Below are 18,554 nucleotides of genomic sequence, written 5' to 3' on the forward strand. Positions count from 1 at the left end.
ATTGTTGGCTGGCTAGGCACAGGCCAACCCAGGACAGAGCCCAGCTAGTCCTCTTTTAGGTCCTAGAAAAGTCACTCAAATCCCTGAAGATCCTGATTTGTGTCCCTCAGGCCAATGTTTTTATCACACTGGTAATAACACACCTCCCTTCTGTGTCCTGCTTTACTTTCATACAGGGCCTTTTTCTTTGTAATCTCATTTGAATAATCACTCTGCAATAAAATTGTATTGATGGACATCTACTCTATGCCAAGCTCTGTGCTGTGTGCTAAGGAGACAGCTGCAGACAAGACAGCAGGTGCCTGCCCTCGTTGGGGCATGTAAAGACGGTCACTGGTCAAGGATCCCACAAACAAACATCACTGACAACTGACCAAAAGCAAAGGGACAGAATAGAGCCCTCTGTAGGTAAGAGAGTGGATAATGGGGAACTAACCTGGTTAGGCAGGTGCGATGATTGGCTGAGACCCGAAGGAGGGATGGAGTCAGCTGGGTGAAAGGGAAAGGGCTGGGGAAGAACATTCCAGCAGGGGGAAGAGCCTGTGCAAAGGCCCTGAGGCAGGAGAGTGCACTCTTGTGAGCTGGGGAGAAGGTAAGCACGGCAAAGCCTCGTTTTTTACAGATGAGGAACTAAAAGCCAGAGAACACTTGGTCAAGGTCACACACCAGGACCAGAACTCGGAGTTTTCACTCAAACCCTGGTCTCGTGAAACTCCAGAGTCCTCACAGCCCCAGGGTCCCCCTTCAGGCCTGCTGTGGCCCTGGCTCAGGCCAGGCTGGGCATGTCAGGGAGGGCAGCAGGAGGGTGGGGGCAGGGCTGCCTTACCAGGCCCTCCAGGCCAGCGCAGAGCAAGAAAGGCCAGAGAACGCCCGTTCTCACACGATTGCCCAACCTCAGCCGGCGCTTGCAGAGGGTGCACGTAGCCATCGGGCCCCGTGAGCTGTCACACTGCCAGCGCTGCTCTGACTGGCACCTCTGGGGGGCCTGGGCAAGGACTTAGGCGGGAGGCTTTCCAGGGAACATCGCAGCCCTGCCAGGCAGAGCTCCGCTGAGTCAGCGGGCACCACACCTCGGGCTTCTCAGAACCCCACCCCAGCCGGCAGGAAGGAAGGACAGGCTCCCCAACCCTGACGATGACAATTAGGCCAGCCTGTCATTCAGTTATGTTCAAATAATTAATATTTGTCATGTACTGGGAGACTGCACCAGGCACGGCTCCAAGTAGGGGGTGCCAGAATGTGTAAGTCATCGGCTCGTTCTTGTCCCTGGGAGGCTCTCGGTCCCTACCCCAACACTCTGCTTTATTTCCGCCACTGTACTCGTCGCTCCTGAGATTACTCCGTGTGGGGACTTGTCTCCTGTCTGTCTGGCCCACAGAAGGCAGACTCCACGAGGACAGAGCCCATCCTTGTCACCTTCTCCTGGCTACATCCCCAGCACCTGGCACTTCTCTGATATGTAACTCCAATGAGTGAACAATAAAATGCATGAATGAATGAATGACTGCCCTCCAGGAAGGAGGAAGGTAGGCTTATTCCCACCCCCCGTGAGTGGGCATCAGAGCCCCCATCCAGTCCAGGGAGAGCCAAGCCCACCGTGGAGTGGGGGAAGTGGAGGCAGGCAGCAGGTACACGAAGGAAAAGCGACACAACGCGAGTGTAGGGGCTGAGAAAGAGAGAAAGTCCAAGCTTCGCCCTGGTTTCTGCTTATGACCTCTGATTCCACAGTGACTCCACAGTGATTCAAAAGAAGCTGTCAGAGTCAGCACTGCCTCCTCGCAAGCCCCACCTGCAGGTTCAAGGCACTCTGTCCCCAGCCACCGAGTCTCTTCCCAGGAACTGCTCAGACTAAGGGAAACCTCGCCCAAGGTCACACTCTGCCTGGGGCAGCTGTGTGCAATGACTAGACAAAGGCTTGGCGCCCTCGTCTGAACTGGGGACAACTCCGAAGGGCTATTCCCCCTTCAGAGCTCCCTGTGGGATCGGCTGCGGCCTCTGTTGTGAGTGCACCGCAGCTCAGCTTCTCCCTCTGTCCGGTTCTGCATCCCGAGTCGACCCCAGGGGCACCCCCCAGTAACGCTCCTGCAGGCATTTCTCACCGTCTTTCTTCCAGGAAACCCAACCTGAGCCACCTCCCAAGATGCACTGTGGAAACCCAGGAAACCCAACCAGGATCTCCAGCCTGGGCCAGTGCCACCGCGCCCAGTCAGCGTATCTTTCCCTCCACTGGGACTTGAGGAAGCTTCTTGTTCCTCGTCCGAAATGCTCACGTGTTGGTTAAGGATCCTGTTGGCTCTTCCAGGCTGCCTGAGTTGAGGTGGAATCCCAGCTTCACTCCTCCCAGCTACATGACCCTAAGCAAGTCTTTTCTGTTTCCTCACTTGTTTTCTTGTTTTGTTTTGTTTTGTTTTCTTTTTTCTTGAGTCAGGGTCTTGCTATGTTGCCCAGGTTGGACTCCAACTCTTCAAGGGATCCTCCTGCATAACCTCCCAAGTACCTGGGATTACAGGCACACCTGGCTTGTTTCCTCATGTGTAAAATGGGTTTCTGCCTCCTGGCCATTGAGAATCACACACCTTGATACATTGCAAGTCTTCAGAACATCACTAGGCACTCAGCAGCTACCTCAGACATGTTAGTTCTCAGCTACTGCCGTTTTTGCAAGGGGTACGCTTGTCTTCTCACTCCCGCAGGGACCACAGGTGTGCAGGTCTGTAGCCCAGCGTGCCCGGCACACCTGGGCCCGCTGCTAATCACTGGCTGGGTGGCCAGATGCAGGCGCACACAGCTGGATGCCTGGAGCCCTGCTTGGATGGGCGCGCTCTCGCTGTTCCACCTTACACAGCCCTGGAAGCTTTCAGAATGAAAGACCCTGAGCAGATGGAAGACACTGTTATTATCTGAACTGTCTGAAATTTGCTTATCACTAATGCAGATCACCTAGGGACACGCCATTTCCATAAATCAGCCAACCACAATAGGCCTGCCCAGGCGAAGCATAAAGATGACAATAATAATCATGTGTATTTATGCAGTGCCTTTGTTCTGCAAAGCTCCAAACAGTCGACAGTCATTATCTCATTAATCCTGCAGCCATCTCTGAAAGGTAGGCCGAGAACAGGCGCCTCTCCCCTTGAGTAGGCAGGAAAATGACACCGACAGTCACGGCGAACACTTACGGACCACTTACTATGTGCTGGGCCCTACTTCAAGGGCTTTATGAATGTTAACTCACTTAGAACTCCGTGAGGTAGTTGCTATTGGTATCCTCATTTTCCAGAGGAGAAAACCAGGCCCTAAAGAGGTTAAAGAAGTTGCCCAAGGTCACCACCCGGCCACCCAAGAGTGGAAGCAGGATTCCATTCCAGGCAGCGTGTCTTGGTGACCTGCTGGCACCAGAGGCAAATGCTAAAGTCAGAGCTGGGGATGGAAGACGCTGACGTGGGGGTCTCAGGCCAGCCACACCTGTAGGGCCTACAGGCCCCGCCTTTGGGAGTGCATCTGCACCCCAAACGTGGCTCTCGCATGCTGGCTAACCCCAAAACCAAGAACGAAGCAAGCTATTGCCGTCATTTGGAACTTAGCCTTCAGAGTGGGCCTCGGCACAGGTTGGGGAGAACACAAGTGCACTGGAAGCTATGGAGGGTGAAAGGACCACTGAGAACGTGAAGGGACGCAGAATGGGGACACAGGCAAGCCCATTTTCTTCTCCATCTCAGGGACCTGCAATGAGTCCAGGCAGTGGCTACAAGGACCTTTCAAAAAGGAGTCAAATCACACCATGTTCCAGCATAAAACCCTCTGGTGGCTTTCCACCTGAGCCCGTCCCTTGACAGACAAGCCCCATGTGACTGAGTCCTGGCCTCCCTGCCCTTTCCCCTCTATGTACCACACACTCTGATTCTTTTGGGCCCCTGAACACACTCCATCACATTCCAAGTAAGTCACCTCCTCCAGGGGGCCCTCCTGGAATGCCCAACCTAAGGGAGCCCCGGTCACCTCTGCACAATCCCTACTCTAATTCTCTTCTTGGTCTCATCGCTGGCTGATTTGTTCTTGTTAATACATTTATTATTTTTCTCCTCTAATTGGAATGTGAGCTCCATGTCAGCATGGTTTATGTAGGATTTGGTCATGACTGTATCCCCAGCCCGGAGAACAGGAGGGGGCTCAGTAAATAGTTTGGATGAATTATAATAAATAACACTCATAGAGCAGTTATTACATGCCAGGAACCATCGTTGGGACTTACATAAATGACCCGTTTAATCCTCCCAGTGTCCTGCTGGGAGACCCTGCCCCCTCTGCCCTCTCTTGTCCCTGCCATTTGCCCCTGCTGCTCCCACGTGGAGTACTCCTCCTTCTTGGCCGACTCCTTTCTCACCCTCCAAGAGCCAGCTCAGGTGGCCTCTCCTCAGGCAGCCTCCACTGACCCCTCAGGCCTCAGCCAGGTACCCCCTTGACATCCCCAGATCACCCTGCACGGCCCTAACCCTGTCCATGGCCCGCCCTGGTGGCACGTGTCTCTCCCTGTCTGCAGGGGCTCCACACCCGTTCATCTGTTCCAGCAAACACTGCAGCACGGCCACTATGTGCCCAGCCTGCACTTCTAGGCACTGGGGAGACAGCAGTGGACAAACCAAAGACTCCACCCATGCAGAGCTGCCCTTCTGGTGAGGGAGACAGACGACAGGCAAACACACATGCAATAAAATGTTGGGGAGAATGAGAAGACAAAGGCAGAGTAGAGGAAAAGAGAGTAACGGGGTGGGGCTGTGGCGGACAGAATGGTCAGGACGGCTGTGCATCCACTAAACCATGGTCTCCAGACTTCTCTGCTCATAAACCCCTATATTGTTATGCAGTCTCCCCAGTATAGATTACTTATGTCTAATCTATAATTAAATATGTAATATACTATTATGTACATATACACACACCATATATAACATAATATATACACACACAGTATACCTCTGTACTACCATATTATATAGTTCATCATAAAATATACACAAAGTATAAAAATACTGAAAGGATGAGAAGAAAATGAATAGGAAGAGATGTTCTGGAACGTTCTTCTTGCCCCCTAGTACACCATCCTGCACACTTGTGCATGCACCCTGTTTTGGAGACGATTTTGCCAGAATATCAGCTCGGCTCAGTGTTAAAAAGAAAAATGCAAACAAAGAAACAAGGCCGCTCCCTGATCCTATCTAATTACACACAGCAGGCACCTAAAAATAATTTGTCTAATGACTCAGGCCATGGGGTTCGGTAGATGCTAGGTAAGCCAGTCTCAGACAGGTCACTTCCCAGTTCTGGGTCTCAGCTTCCCCTTCTGTAAACACAGGGTGTGATCTAAACCCCCAAGGGCCTCTTTGAGTCTACATAGGCACAAAAACCTAGATTCAAGTTCACTCATCCTGAACCCCATCACTGTTCCCTGACCAAGAAGGGACCAACTCAGTCATGTTGGGACGTGCAGCCAAGTTCCGGTGTGGGCAGGGCTTTCATTGCTGGCCTTTTATTGATTTTACGGGTTTACCCACAAGGAAAAGAATGCAAACAAAGAAACAAAGGCACTCCATCCCTAATCCCAGCGTATTATGCAGAGATTCAGGAGAGTAATGAAAACCATAAAGCATTCTCTGAAATAAGAGCTCCCAATCTTCCATAATCTTTGGTGATAAAATGCAAAACAGCAGGCCAGTGACACCCATTCATAAATACCAGGTCTGTTTACCAGCGCTCGGTTCAGAACTCATTTGCCAAGCGCTGAGAACCTACTCCGTTGTGCTGCACCCAGGAGTTCAGGGCAGGTCCTTTACGGGTCACAGATGAATCACAGCGTCGCGCCACTCGGGGCTGCAAGGGACCTGAGAATTCTGTTCCCGCCGTAAGGTGGCCAGATGGCTGTGGGTGGCCGTAGGCTGCCTCCCTTCTGGACTGCAGCCAGACACAGCACCGCGAGTCCTGAGGGTCAGTGTGAGTAATCCCACCGGCCAGGAACAGGAGCTCAGAGAAATCAACCTGCTCCAGAGTTAGGCGGGGAGCGAGACTCAGAGCCCAGGCTTCCCGGCAGCCTGTTCCACAGATGCTCATTCTCCTGGAAGGCTCTGGAAGCTCCTTCGAGGCTGAGTCGGTCTTTGTCATCTCTCTGTCTCCAACCACCTCAGCACAAGGCTTTGCTGGTAGTGGGTGATGACTAATACCGAGGAGCGAAAAAAGGGAGTGAGAGAGGAAAGGAAGGTGGGGGAAATTCAATTTATGGTAACACCAAGAACGATGCTGACAGGCAGCGTTTACGTTGATGGAGCCCTAACCCTGCTCCAGGTGGAGCAACCAGTCCTTTCAGTGCCACATCTCATCTACTCTTCCAGCAACCCCACTGGCAGGGACTGCGGGGTTGGGGACTGTTATTATCTTGGTTGTACAGAAGGGAAAACAGAGGCTCAGAGAGGTCCAGTAACTTGCCCAAGGTCACTCAGCAGGTAGATGGGAAGCCCAGGATGGCAGCTTTGACAGCTCCAGTGTTTAGCCACCGCCCTACACTGCCTGCCGCTGGGACCCTAAATCAGACTTCTCAAACTCTTCTGGCACCGTCTGCTGCTCTGTGCTCTGAGGGCAGGAGCAGCTCTCACATCCCAGTGACTCCTGTTTTACAGCCTCCTGGGGAACCCCGATGTCTGTCCGCAGGGCAGGGCATGCAGCCAAAGACCCATCGGGGGACATTTTCACAAGTGACAGAAGATCCATTCTCATTCGCAAAGGCAGAAGGAGCCAGAGCAGTTGTAGGTTTGGGCATGAACAAACCTACAGGACAGGGATGTGAAAATGGGACATAAGGAAGACCGGCCAGTGTGTGGAGACGGGACCAGGAAGCTCAAGGGCCACGAGGGCCTGTTAGGGGACACGCTGAGGTGTCAAGGTGGGAGCCGAAAGGATGGGACGGTGGGCTTCTCCTGCTGGAGGGCACCGTGAGGATCCCCTTGCTGAGAACTTAGACAAGTCACCTATCCTTCCAGAGCTTCAGAGCCTCATCTGTAAAACAGGATGGTAACAGCACCTTCCTTACAGAGTTGTTAGAAGGATTAAATACAATCATATTTATAAATACGTAAACTGCTTTAAGCACAGGGCCTGGCGTATGGTAACTGCTCAAGAAGCAATGGCAATGGGTGGTAGTGGTGCTGTCACACTCAATGAGGCATAGAGGGGGGAAGCCAAAGACATGAGCAGGTGAGATCTAAGGATGGAGCAATCACGTCACCTCCCAATCTTTAAGTGACACAAGCCAAGCCAAAGAAAGTGGTTAAGGGACATGCCCAAGGCTGAGTCACAGCATTTTCTGGACAGGGACCACAGCTGAATCACCTGATATTCCAGCCCCTGGCACAGCCTTTGCATGGAGAGAGCGCTCCACTAATATTTGAGAAATTTACAAGTCACTGGGTCCCCTGAGATCTACAAGGAGATTATAGTCCCTACTTTCTCCCTTTATTTGGTTCCTTTTGCTTCCCTGCCTGCTGATACATTTACCTTCTTCCCACACTTCTTGAGCAAGTATGTGCTGTGGTCCTTCTGGAAATCAGAAGGGTATTAAAAGAAGTCCAGGATGGGGTTGTCACTGAGGCAACCAGACTTAAACGCTCAACAACCAAGATGTGGACTACTCATGACAGTTGGCCACATCCCACCGCCTTCCCTCCGCCCGCGTGGGCTGTGAAATGGTAATAACCCCATTGCTGCCTTTCTCAGTCCCAAACCACCCAGTCTTCAACAGGCGTCTGTGCAAGACCACGGTGTGGGCTCACGGCAGCCTCAGCAAAGAGTTACTCACCTAACCGGGCAACACCGAGACGCAGAGCCACAATGAGGAAGTACACTGAGTCTGCACCTGACAGTCACCTCCAAGCATGGGGTCACCTCCAGCACACGGGGCCCCCCAAGACCCAAGACACTTCCACGAGGATCCAGGGGGGATGTCAATGAGGCAGGCAGGCTGAGTTCCCCAAGAGATAAGTGAGGTGATGGAGATTGGCGTGAGAGGTGTGTATATGGGGTACACACATACACACATGCACACAAACACACTCTCAAGGAAGTGCTCTTGGGCTCGACCCCTGTGTCAAGCAAGGGTGAGAAGCAGAACTGAACAGAGGGAGAAGCTGGGTTGTGATGCAGTCTCAACAGGGGCCTCAGCCCGGTCTACTGGGTGCAAGAAAGCAGGGATGACGGATCAGAGTGGCCCTGAGGTGGTGTGTGGGGGCTGGGCTCTTGTCTCCCCGTGTCAGTCGGTCACTGGACACGGGCTGCCTAGGGAGGGGGTGCAACTTTGGCACAGGAGCGCTCTCAAGCAGGGGCAATTTGCAAAGGGGGCCTTGAGCCGAGCGCTGTGCCAGCAGTGTGCTCCACACCGCTGTGGGGAAAGGGGTATTGAGGGGCAGTACATCTCTGTCCAAGCCAGGCCAGGTGGCAGCCACCGACTCTTTTTCTCCACTGAAGACCAGGAAAACAGAGCAGTGGTGAGAGGGGGCTGTGGAGTCAGACGGGCCTGGGCTTAAATGGAGAATCTACCTGGACGCCTCCAGGCCCCGCACCCGTACGATGGGCGCCGACAGCACCTGGCACACCGCCTATTGCAGGGTTGAATAAAACAACATGTGGACCTGACACACAGTAACCTCTCACGCAGAGGCAGCTATGATCATTACTGCACACCCAGGACAAAGGAGAAAACCTCACGCCAGGCCACGGCGGTAGTATTTCTGTTTCTCAGTCTCACAAAGTCTGCAGTATAAATGTAAATTCACTCATCCGATATATAGTCAGGGCCTACAGTTACATGCCGGAAACAGTTCTAGGTCCTGGGGACACAGTGGTGATCAAAACAGAAAACGTCTGGCCCTCTTGGAGTTGAGCACAACAAAAGAGCCAATATGTTTCTAACACATGCCCTGTGAAGGGAAATACGGCCAGGCAAGAGGACAGGAGGGGACGGCTGGGGACAGGACGGTGGGGAGGGAGGGAGAGGCTATTGCTGTTGTCACTGCTATTATTCTAAAGGGAACCCCTGACACTTAGCCGTGGTGTTTTCATTTCAGGGAGGTTCCTCAGTCCAGGCAGCTAAGAGTGTCTCTGTGTGTCATGTGACCAGAGGAGGCCAAAAGACTGAACCTTTCCCCAAAGCCAGCTACCTCCTCCATCACGAAGCCGTCACTCAGGGCCCAAGAGAGAAAACAGTCAAAACCTCCGGTGGGTTTGGATACCAGAGCATGAGGAATAATCAAATCATTCACCATAGAGGGAATCAAATTTTGGTTTGTTTGTTTTTTTCCATCAGAGCTGTTGGCATTCATGGACACTCTCAGATGTCCCTACCAACACTGGCTTCCTCAAAGACTAACAGTCTAAATGTGTCAGCTGGGTGGTGCCTGCGGGGAAAAAACACGAGAAGATTCAGGGTCCGTAAGCAAAGATGCCACTAGCTCGAGCCCATCTTCCCCCGCCAGGGCCCAGAAAGCAAATGCTGTCCCGGGGTTCACTGTACATACACAAAGCATCACTTTCAGGCAGAGCAGACAAAAACCCCTGTCCCAGCGGGCTGGGTGGAGCTGCGAGGAGAAGAGGAGAACACAATCCTTTTGAAAAGGCCAAGAAGGATGAAAGCGCCCAGAGGAAGTGCCTCCCCGGGCCCCAGAGTGCAAAGATTTGAAAGGCCACCCTTGGGCTTGGTGTGGGGAGGGTCTCAACCTGGGAGGGGAGGGGAGGGGATTGAGCAAGGCCTCAAACCCACCCCTGCAGGGCAGGGGAGAAATCCTTCCCAGCAGGAAGTGGGAAATGTAGGTTAGACAACTAGGGCAGTTCTGAAGCCGGAACTGCGTCTGCTGCGAAGTCAGGCAGGTGCCGTAAGATGTAGGAAGTAGAAAAGGAAAGGACCGAGCGGGCCTCAAAGCCTCCGATTTGGAAAAGGAGCAGAGGGGAGAAAAAGCAAGCGCTCTGATGAAGCAGGGGGAGGGCTTCCGGGAGGCAGACTGAGGAGAGAGGCTGTGGCTGCCCCAGCCCCCTGCCCTGCCCACGCTGCGGGGAAGACAGGGCCACAGATTCCAGGGCCCTCCCTCCATGGAGACCTCAGGCCCTCGGGCTCACCCAGGCCTCTGCACACAGGTGCAACAGGAAGTAGGAGAGAAGCTTGCCAGTGCTTAGCACACAGTAGGAATGCGACCAACGCAGAGTTAATTCATTCTCTCGTCACAGATCTGAGTTCACTATGTGCTAACTGTTGTTCTAGGCCAGTGGTTCTCAACCAGAGGTGATTCTGGGCCTCCCCAGGGCACACTCGGCAATGTCTGGAGACATTCTTGACTGTCAGGGATTGCCAGGATTCGGGGCAGGGGGTGCTACAGGCATCTAATGGGCGGGTTGGGGATGCTGCTCATCCCCTTAGGATGCACCAGACAGTCCTCCCACAACACAGAATCACCCGGTCCAGAATGGCCGCAGGGCTCAGGCTGAGAAACCCTGCTCTGAGCACTGGGGAGACAGCAACTACAATGTCCCTGGAGAGCACGTCCCAGGGCAGGAGACAGAGAATGAACAAAAAAGAAGTAACGGTCTAGAGGTCCAGTGGTTACAAGTACTAAGAAAATGAGGAAAGAGAGTGATGGTGCCAGGAGGACATAAGGGGACACTGGGGAAGAGAGTAGAGGCAGATGAAGGGTTGGACCTGTGGCTGCCCAACAGGAGGGACAGGGCCCTGGGCAGGTGTACGTGGTACCCTCAGGGGTAGCAGGAGGTCCACCTGGCCGAGCACAGTGAGCATGGAAGTGAATGGTCGTAGGTGAGGTCAGGGTTACTGTGACAATTCCACTGTGTGACATCGTATGGCCCCCGTGGTCACATACGCCTTGAGTACACAGGTTGTATCCAACCTCTCAGTGCCACACACTTGCTGCAATGAAGCTGAGAAAGATGTCAAGTTGAGTTGCATTTTGGCTCAGGGGAAGCAGTTTCCTGTATTATGAAATATACATGAGACAAATTGTCCCCACTTTGTTCTGGTTTTGGGCAGGAAATGGGCTTAAATGTGCTGTCAGCTTTTATTTGGTAATTGTTGGTTGGCTTTCATTCATTTCAGGGCAGAGAATATATAATGACACGTGTCACTGAGGAGGGAGCTGCAAGACCTAAAGCTGATCCTGAATACGACTGCAACACTGTCCCCTTAGTCTTAACGAGAAGACGTCGTCATTCACTGATCCAATGAAGAGGTATTGAAGGTGAGCATAGCGCACAGTTGGGATGATGCAAAGATGAATGAAACACAGATTCTTCTCTCAAGCCACTTATAGAGTGGCAAAAAAGTAAAGACATATATCTTCACTTTTTTATGAAGGTACAAAGTACAAAGTACTTTTTTATAAGGTACAAAGTACCAATTAGAGGTAATTAACAAAGAACTATAAAGATGACTTGGTGGCTACTTACAAGGCAGGAAAGCAAATAGCTTACATCTCACATGCTAATTCTGATCAGCAGTGGTTGCCTTGAACAGTGTTGAGAAGGATTCTGAAGTCCCATCTGAGCTCAGTGAGAGAAAGTGTTGCGCTCAATTACCTATGTCTGCGATGAACAAAGAAGCCATGGGGCAGAAGTACCAAGTATCTTCGCCACCCAAGCTGAAGTGGAAATGGAAATGTAGCTAGCTGTAAGAGTGAATTATGTCCTTCCTCTTAACGTTTAACACAGAAATGTAATAAGTATACTGCACTATTAATGTGGAAATGGAGTAGTAAAAAACTCAATTTCATAATCTATCTTGAGTATACATTTATTTATGTATTTAAGAAATAAGAGGATAAAGCAGGGAATTTTCTGCTACCAAGTGAATAACTACAAAAGACTCAGTGAGGCATTACTGCTTAAAATCAGAAGGCAACTGGCTGACACAGGGCCAAACTCCGGGCCTCTGGGCTAAGGGCCCCTCCTCAACCCATCCCCACACTTCCTCTCCCCCAGAGCTTCATAGGAGCCCAGCAGGAGAGCAGCGAAATTGCATTCTAGAACGGGATCTGCCAGTCAAACCCTTCCTTCCCAGGGGCTGGACAGACAGTGCGAGACGTCCTTCTGCTGCTGCCTCCTCCTTTAAGAGACTATTTAGCAACAGGTTTGGCCAGACTTCCTAAATCTCCTTCCTCTGGGATCCTGTCCATAGCCCATCTTTCGGCTGTTTGAAGACTGCTGTCGGCATGGTAGACACAACCCAGAGATGGGATTTAGTCTCATTCTGACACAGCACAGCTCCAGAATGATCTCCCTACTTGCTAGACGAGCTGGGATTAAGCCAAAGGCAGGGCACACAGGTCCCAGAATCCAGAGAGAGAAGAAATTGCTTCATTAATATCACAAAGTGGAGAGGGGAGAAGAGGGTTCTGGATTGCTGTGCCGGCTCGAGTCCGAAACATAATCCGAAGGGAGGAGGGGAGGAGGGAAGAAGGGGTCCATGCCCCCCAGATAAACACGCTCTGAGGACCACCATATCGGGAGGAGGTGGTCGCCCTTCTTGGCAGGTGACAGCCCTTCTTGGCCAGTGTGCTGAGTCAGTAACTGCTGGGTCCTCCCACCTAGACCACCAGCCTTCCAAGGCCAGGAAAGAAGGTGAGAGAACAGAGCCACAACCAAGGGATCAAAAGCTTAAATCACAAAAGTAAAAAAAAAAAATTTTTTTTTAAATCTCTTTTTTGAAAGGCAGCCAAAGAAGGCAGCCAAAGAAGCACCTTCACAGAGCCAGCTCTGTGCAGCCTTTAAACCAAACTATTTCCAGCAGCACAGGCTAAGCGGCCCCCAGGCCACCTGTCCCAGAGCCTGGCTGCGAAGCCTCGGTGCTCAAGCCCACAGCCCAGAGACCCTGCTTTATTTTGATTTTATTTTTATTTTGTCAGGGGAAAGGGCTGAGAGGGGAGCCAGGCAGAATTACTACGTGTTCCTAAAGCCCACGTGCAGAAATGCACAGGCAGGAGGAGCACCCTGATGACTCGTCCAACACTCCCAGCTAAGCACCTACTGTGTGCCAGGCCTGTGTTGCCAAGCTCAGGGGACTGACTGGGTGACTTTGGACGAGGAGAAAGCACGTGTTCCGTGGAGGCCTCAGCAGTACCCACAGAGGTGTGCTGTCAGAGGGAAAGGCGATGGGAAGCTTCCGTGAGCCCCCATGGGGCGCAGACACCCAGAAACAACTGAGTAGCAATAATGAATTAGCAGGTAGGGACACGAGGCAATGACATTTGGGGGATTAGGGGGTAACGTGTCCCTCACTTGCACCTCCCTTAGTGAGACCTGAGGAAAACTGCTTACAGCATCATTAAAAATCATTGTCCGGTGACGGTGATCAAAGGGAAAATAACATTTACTGAAAGCTATGCTTTTACATATATTCTAGCAATTAACTCTTGGAAAAATCCCAGGAGGTACATATTATCATTTACAGATGGAGAAATGGAGGCTCGGAGAGGTTGAAGAGATTATTCACGTTCACATGGCCGGTAGGCAGGGAAGCCAGGACTGAGCTGGGTTCATCTGCCCCCAGCTTCGTGTCTGTTTCATTATGCCTCACCACCTCCTGGCGCTACAGGAAGTCATCGGGGCTCCCCTGCTCAGAACACACCAGACAAATCCTGCCAAACAAAATTCACTCTGTTTTAATTTTTGAATAGTATGGTTCAGAGAGCTCAGAACAGAAGAGGAAGCTCAGAAACAAATCTATGTTCAGAAGAAGTTGATTTATGAGAAAGGTTGCATCTCAACACAATGGGGAAAGGAATGATTCTATAATAATGTCAAGAAAACTGGCTCCCTAAATAAATTTGGATCCCTCCCTTACGCCATATATAAAATTAGCCTCTAAGTGGGTAAAAAAACTAAATGTGAAAAGAAAACTACAAAGCTAACAGAAGAAAGAGAGATGTCTTTGTGAACTTAGGATATAGAAAGGCCTCTTAAATAAAAATCCCCAAAACACAAACCAAGCAGCAAAAAGGAACAAGTTGGTAGATTTGATTACATCAACACTAAGGGCTTCTGTTCAACAAAAGACACTATGGACAAAGTTAACAGAGAGGTGGCAGAGTGGAAAATGGTATTTGCAATGTCTAAACCCAACGAAGCATTAAGATCTAGCAACATTAAGTAACTCCAGCAAATCAACAGGAAATGACAAAAAACACAATAGAAAAATGGTCTGTGAATCAGAATGGGCAGTTCGCAGAAGTGTAAACTAGAATGGTTAACAAGTAGATGAAAAGATGTGCAAATTCATTAGTCATGAGAGAAATGAAAATGAAAGCAACAGTGAGACTCCACATTATACTCAACATTGGCAAAATGAGAATGTTGAGTAATATGGAGTATTGGAGAAGATGTGGATGAGTGGGAAGGCTCACATGCTCATTTGGTACTGATTATTGAAACCAAGTATGTATGAACCTTACAACCGAAAAAACCCACCTCCTGGGTACAGAGCCCAGAGAGATCGTGCACCAGTCCATAAAACGACAAGTAAAAGCATGTTCTTGCCAGCATTATTGTTCGTGGTAGTGGGGAATTGGAAGCAACTAGTTGCCCATCACTAAAGAATAGATCAACACAAAATATGACGAGTGCTTACTTACTATGTGATAGTCGCTACACTGTTCACCAAATATTTCCAGTTTTTTCCTCCACTAGACTCATGGTGGGATTGCAGTTCCCACCCCTTATGAAGTTGGGAATAACCACATGATTTGTTTTGGCCACTGCTGGACGGAAGGCTTTAAAAATCAGTGTGCTATTTGCCACCTCCTGGACAGAGCCTTTAAGAGCCAGTGAGTGATTTGTCACTTTCTCTTCTTCCTGCCGTGGTGAATGCTGGAAGCTCCATCAGCCTAAGTCCCCAAAGCAAAGCTCCTATGGACCCGATGGACATGCAAGATGGCCAAGCAGTAAAGCTACATTACATCAAGCTGGTGAGATTGTGGCGTGGTTACTGCAACATAACTTAGCCTACGTTGATTGATTCAGCTATGCAGCTATCAGAAGCAATAAACTAGATGTGCAGCCAACAACATGGAAAGATCTTAAAAACACAGTGAGAACATGGGTGAAAATGGTAAGATCAGAATAAGTTCTTTCACACAATATCGTTTCTATAAATCAATAACACACACACAAAGCAACAGTACATGTTTTACAAAGACATATACCTATTCAAGAGCACATATTAAACACCTTAGATGGGTACTTATAGGAGAGTGGAGATCATAGGAAGAAAAAAATTAAGAACTAAAGCAAGAGAAAGCCTTGCACTGGTGATGAAACTTCAACACAGCAAGTGGCTCGATGGGAGAGACGAAAACTGGGCTGCACCAACTGTGGCCAACTCTGAGCAAATGGCTTTGATCACCTGCGTCCCCACTATTGGGGGAGTAGCTGGGGAATGCCCTCTAGCTGCCTGACAGGACCTCAGCTGAGAGCAAATGGCCAGCTGGAACGGCCAGGTGGGCAAGCCCGCAAGTCCTCCGCGGGCCGCACCTGCAGGAGCGATGCCAGGCTCTCGGTCGAGTGCTCCTAGCAGCCCGAGTCTGCAACGACCCTCTTCTCTGGCCCCAGGATGCTCTCAGATCCCTTCCTAGCAAGAAAGAATAATCAGTAATTCACATGAAGGGGGTTACTTGCCTTCTCAAACATTAAAGAAAATACTTTCTGTTGATTGGGTACCAATATATACTCAACGTGGATTATCAAATTAAGACTATTTTCCACCCCATTTTCACTTTAATAGTAAAACACATTTGCTAAATATCCCCATTAGAGGTTGAAGAAAAGGCCATACTTCACTCTTAAAGCTGCATTTTCACTAATTTTGTCTCTAGTTAAGGGCTGAGGAGAGATGAAGGCTCTCAGGCCTAGGTGCTGCCCTCCTCCTAGCCCGCTACCCAGCAGGCATGACTAATCAATCTCCATGCACTTTTCTCCCAAGCCTGCATCTTTTCTGCAGCCTCAAGTGGTATCCTACAGAGTTGTTTCCTGGTGTTAGGTTTCATTCCTTTTTTACTCTTTTTCCTTTTTTTTAAAGACATTAGAAGAGGAGCAAAATGTTCACTCTTCTATTCCTATATCCAAAGAGCTTATATAAAGATGATTTCTCTGGAAAACAGTTGTTTTCAAGGTCCCTGATTTCCGCCCTTAATTATTCATTCAGCAATCATCTGCTGACTGCCTACTGTGTGCTGGTACCAGGGTGTCAGGTGCTGAAAGATATTGACAAGCAGGGGCACAAAGCAAGGGGTGGCCAACCAGCCGGGAAGCGGGGGGGAAAGGCTTCAGAGAGGAGGTGGCAGACTCCCAGAAGCCTTCTAGAACAGTGAGGGTGGCCTGCAAGGTGCTCATGGTAGCAATGTTATCAGGGATGGGTGGTGTGTTCTCATGATGTCTGATCCCTATTCTGGCTTTACCAGCTCCCAGGGGCACCTGTGGGTGCCTAAGCCAATGGCTGGTGGATCCCAGTGTGAGGTGGTTGTTGGCTGCCTTTGGAAGCTGCCAAATTATTAGCTCCCAGAGGTGCCTGTGGGTGCCTAAGCCAATTGTTGGTGGATCCCAGTGTGAGGTGGTTGTTGGCTGCCAGCATTCTTTGGAGGCTGTCAAATTCCATGAATGCTACCCAGGTGTGCATGAAGTCTAACCTTTCGTTCTGCGAGGGGTCAGTTTGCTTCAGGCAGCATCATTCACTGCAGCAGGTGGAGTCATACACTGCGGCACAGTTGTCTGCTATGATCTGTGTAGTGCCTAGTTGCACTTGCCCAACATCGTAAAACCTCTGAGTCTCTGATGCCTAAAATTCCATCCCATCATGGGAATGGCACTTTAGGGAGGGCAGGACATGGTGGAATAGGGTGAGGGTCACAGAAACCAATATTTACTGTGCAGCTACTATGTACCCACATCGGTAGGTGTTTACATCACCTCATTCAACCCTCAACAACCTTGAGAGCAAGGAGGAGTTGAAGAAGGTATCTATCCCAAATGTTCTCCTACAGCTGGATCAGGATCAAAATATGACATAATTATGAAGTAGGTGGAGAGAAGATGAAAAGACCTATTTTCTGATGTCTACTCTGTATATTAAGTGTCCATGTATGTGACTCCCTCGGACCCCCAAAACTCTAAAAGGTAAGTATTATCATTTCCACTTTGCAGAGGAGCAAGTTGAGGGTTCCAGAAAATTTGTCCATCATCCTCATCATCACAACACAAATAACAGTTACTATCCATTAACTTTGTATCAAGCTCTGCAAACATTTTGTATCTATTAATATCTTATTTAGTTATCACAGCAACCCTGTAATGTGGTTAACTGTGAAGTCACTGAGTCTAAGAAAGGTCAGGCAACCTAGTCAAGGTTATACATCAGTAGGTGTTGGCTCTGGGCTGCAGTTCAAGTCTGTCTGACTCTAAGTCCACATTCTCAAACACTGCTAATGCTACCTCCCAAATGTGTGCCACCTACTATGTGCCGGAGCACTGGAGCAACCACTGTGACAGTGAGCGACTCACACTACCTCCCAGGGGAGTCCATTTGGGCCTCTTTGGGTGGTGGGAGTTATTCCTTAGATCAAATCTTTAAAAGAAAGAAAAAGCAGCTTCAATAAAAATTAAAATAATATTTTGAAAGTGTCAGCCTTTAGCAACAACAGCTTATGTTAATACTTATTTCATGCTTACTATGTGCACTCTTTCTAATAAGCACTGTACATATGCTGGTAGACATACTGCTGTTCGTCAATATTCTTAGTTTCCCTGTGCTTCCGGGCCCTTTCCATCGCCTTGAATTCGTGCATTGCAACTTGCTTTGGCCAATGAAGTGTAAACAGTGATTTGTGGTTTGTGATTTGTGTCATTGTCTTTGGAAGCGTTTGAGAGCCAGTACATAATTCTCCATAATCTGTCTTCACTGTTGCAGCAAGAACGGAAACACACTGATATGAAGGGGCTATAAAACTGAGGCAGCATGGAAAACATTAAGGCAACACATGGAGGGCAACTGCTCTGGAGTTATCTAGATGTTCACAGAAATTTGCATGAGCGAGATATACACTTTGGTTGCATTAAACCTGTGAGATTTGGGATTTGTCTGTTGCTGCAGCATAACCTAGCTTATGCTAACTAATAATCATCAAATCCCCATAACAACTCTATGATGGGGGTGCTATTGTTACCCCCCCATTTTGCAGGAAAGAAACTAAAGCAAAGAAGGGTTGGGTAACTTGCCAAAGATCACACAGCTATTAAGTCATTAAATATGAAATGTCCGATTTCAAGTCAAAAGTTTAATTTATTATATCTCAAACAAGAAGCAGTACAATTAATCAAAGTATGCGACTAAACTGTCAACATCATTTTGCCATCTTAAAGGTAACTTGTTTATGCCAGCAGTGAAGAAGCCTGGAGAGCGAGTGGCAATGAAATTGCAAAAGGCAATTTCCACAGCTTGTTGAGAATGGAATATTTTTCCTTGTAAG

General features: G+C 49.5%; 1 protein-coding gene and 1 non-coding gene across 3 annotated transcripts in view; both read right to left on the reverse strand.

Moving 5' to 3' along the window:
* BTBD11 (BTB domain containing 11) overlaps positions 1-18,554 on the reverse strand; it is a 281,678-nt gene that overhangs the window by 220,978 nt on the left and 42,146 nt on the right. The gene's annotated exons all lie outside the window — the stretch shown is intronic.
* On the reverse strand, positions 9,334-9,412 carry LOC123640916. Its single transcript, XR_006736144.1, has one exon. It is a non-coding gene; the product is annotated as a small nucleolar RNA SNORD74 (small nucleolar RNA).

The sequence above is a fragment of the Lemur catta genome, chromosome 6 (assembly GCF_020740605.2).
Source record: "Lemur catta isolate mLemCat1 chromosome 6, mLemCat1.pri, whole genome shotgun sequence".
Taxonomy (NCBI): domain Eukaryota; kingdom Metazoa; phylum Chordata; class Mammalia; order Primates; family Lemuridae; genus Lemur; species Lemur catta.